The following is a 2970-nucleotide window of genomic DNA, read 5'->3' on the forward strand; positions in this document are numbered from 1 at the left end:
TGTACATACATATATATATGCATATATAAATACATATATACATATACATACACACACACACATGATATATATATATATATATATATGTGTGTGTGTGTGTGTGTGTGTGTGTGTGTGTGTGTATGTATGTATATCGTTATTAATCCAAACAAGCGAAAGAACAAAAGAAATCAACTTGAAAATGCACAGAGAATTAAATTAGATTTAATTTGAATTTAATTATATTTTAAAAGTTAGGAATACACTTTACCGGTTTCACATTAGATTTTTAAACGAGTATAGTGTATGGAACTGTGTTGTGAATTAATCTATTTTGGGCCGTTATAAAGGTATTTTTTTTAGTAGGAATGTAGCTCTAAATGCTCTCCATTAATGTACAAATTGATTGGTCAACTTTCATGTATTATGCCTATGTGACCGCAGCGCGAGAAGGTCACATAACAATTTTTCTCCATTGAATATTCATACGAAAGCTAAAACAGAGAGATATGAATATAAATACACACACACACACACACACACACACACACACACACACACATACATACATACATACATACATACATACATACATACAGCTATCTAGCTATACGACACACTCTCTGTGTCCTTATATTTTCGAACAGGGGAGTTTAGCTTCACCACTCAGCACAAGACAATATTTGAGGACCGCAGTTTCTGGGTTATTTCTCTTTCTCAACACAGAATTATTGCTTGGATAGAGATGGCGCTGCTAAATTTCTGTTCGAAATATTTTCGAACAGGAATTGAAAACAAGTTAAGAGTAGCAACATCACACTAGATAAAGCAAATACAAACACTTAGGAATCAATGAAGTAGATACGATACAACACACATAAATGAAAGAAAAAATAAAGAAAGAGTACTATAGACGAGTTAGATTAATACTGAAAACAGAGCTTAATGTGAAAAACAAGATAATAGGTGTCAACACTCTAGCCGTCCATATTATAAGTTACAACTATAATATTCTTAACAGAACTCTAAATGAACTAATCAAAATAGACAGAAAGACAAGAAAAATAATGACAGGATTTAGGATGCACCACCCAAAATCTGACATAGAAAGGTTATATATACAACGTATGGAAGGAGGTAGAGGCCTTAGACAGCTAGAAAGCTATTACAAAATAATCACCACAGGACTAGAAATACCTACTTCAGAAGCTAGGAAAACTAATACAAATAGCCACAAAACACGAGCAAAACAAAAAATTGTTTCCAGTTTTTAAGATAGCTGACAAATACAAAAAAGAAGCCATAGTACCTAACAACTATGAAGAAAAGAAGAAACACCAAAAACCGTAAAACAACTGAAATCCAAGCTAAAACTGGAAGAGCATGATAAAACGATGGTAAGAAAAGCTGCTTCATGGCAAATACTAGGTTGAACTACACAGAAAAGAAATAGACAAAGCAAAATCCCGATAATGGCTGAGAAGCTCAGAACTCAAAGCAGAGACTGAGGGATTTATAATTGCAGCACAAGACCATAGCCACCCCAACAGAAATAACCAAAGACATATAACCAAAAGAAATACAAGTGACTGTAGAATACGTTTTGATGGACAAGAAACAATAAATCATATTTTCTCTGGCTGCCCAGTCCTGGCTAAGAAGGAATATATTCACAGACATGACAGATTTAGAACCTATATACCCTGGAAGCTATGCCAACACTGTGGAATAAGGCCAACAGGCTGGATATAGTTATCAGAGATCATCAAGTAAAACAAAAGATTCTTTCTAATTGGTTTATCAATACGGACAGATGACAAAGTTTCTCTAAAAAGAAACGGAGAAACTTTCAAAATACAAAGATTTGGAAATAGAGGTAACTCGAATGTGGAGTCTGATAACATTCTACCATGTATAAAATTTTAACATCCATCCTCATGGAGAAAACATACAAATTTATGGAACAAAACAATATTTTCCCCAATGAAGAAAAAGGGTATTGACGAAGCTCATATGGATGCAAAGACCAACTCTTAATCAATCGCATGATCCATGAGAACTGTTATAACATGCAGAAATCTCAGTTCCGCATGGATTGATTATAAAAGGCCTTTGGCAGCACACCGTATTTATGGATCTTGAAATCGCTGGATATCTTCAAAATTTTTTCCTTTGATTTCAAATTTCCTGAAGCATATGTCAGTGTGGAATACGAATCTTCCGTAATACCACTCTAATGGAGTACTGACCACAAAAAATATTAATATCAGTTGAGGAATTTTCCAAAGTGACTCACTTTCACCTTTAATTTTCTGCATAGCCCTAATAACTCTCACAAGTGAACTTAACAAAACAAGGTATGGATGTAAAATTGGCGACAAGAAAATAAGTCATCTATTTTATATGGATGACTTAAAACTCTATGGCAAAGACGATAATGAACTTGAAGGACGACTACGTACTGTAAAAGCATTCAGTGATGACATCGGGATGGAATTTGGTTTTGATAAATATGTCAAGGCCATTTTCCAGAAAGGGAAATTGAAGACTTCGCATTCAACGGTGTTGGATGTTGGCACAATCATAAAAGGACTCGAGCAGGAGAAAACTTACAAATACCTTCGAATAAATGAGGGCTCTGGCATTCAGCATGCAAGTATGAAAGAGAAGATCAGGAGGGAGTGTTACGGGAGAGTTTGAGCAGTCCTAAAATCCGAGTTAAATGCACGTAACAAGGTGTTTGCTATGAATTCCTTAGCAGTTCCGGTTGTTATTTACAATTTCAGTGTGTTGATCTGGAATATGAACGAAATAAGGAAGATTGACAGAAAAATAAGATGCACTACCCAAGGGCAGATGCAGATCGCCTTTACCTACCCAGAACTCAAGGGGGTCGAGGCTTGATCCAATTTGAAATCTCCTACAAAGCCACCAGAATTTAACTGTTGCTGTTGCTCTTCTTCTTCTTCTTCTTCTTCTTCTTCTTCTTCT

General features: G+C 35.1%; 1 long non-coding RNA gene across 1 annotated transcript in view; it reads right to left on the reverse strand.

Moving 5' to 3' along the window:
- Positions 1-2930, reverse strand: part of LOC128247694 (uncharacterized) — a 24974-nt gene extending 22044 nt beyond the window's left edge. Inside the window, exon 1 of the long non-coding RNA XR_008264061.1 lies at positions 2857-2930. This is a non-coding gene — a long non-coding RNA (uncharacterized LOC128247694). The remainder of the gene's footprint in view (positions 1-2856) is intronic.
- Between the last annotated feature and the right edge of the window lie 40 nt (positions 2931-2970).

Source organism: Octopus bimaculoides, chromosome 4, assembly GCF_001194135.2.
Source record: "Octopus bimaculoides isolate UCB-OBI-ISO-001 chromosome 4, ASM119413v2, whole genome shotgun sequence".
NCBI classification, from domain to species: Eukaryota; Metazoa; Mollusca; class Cephalopoda; order Octopoda; family Octopodidae; genus Octopus; species Octopus bimaculoides.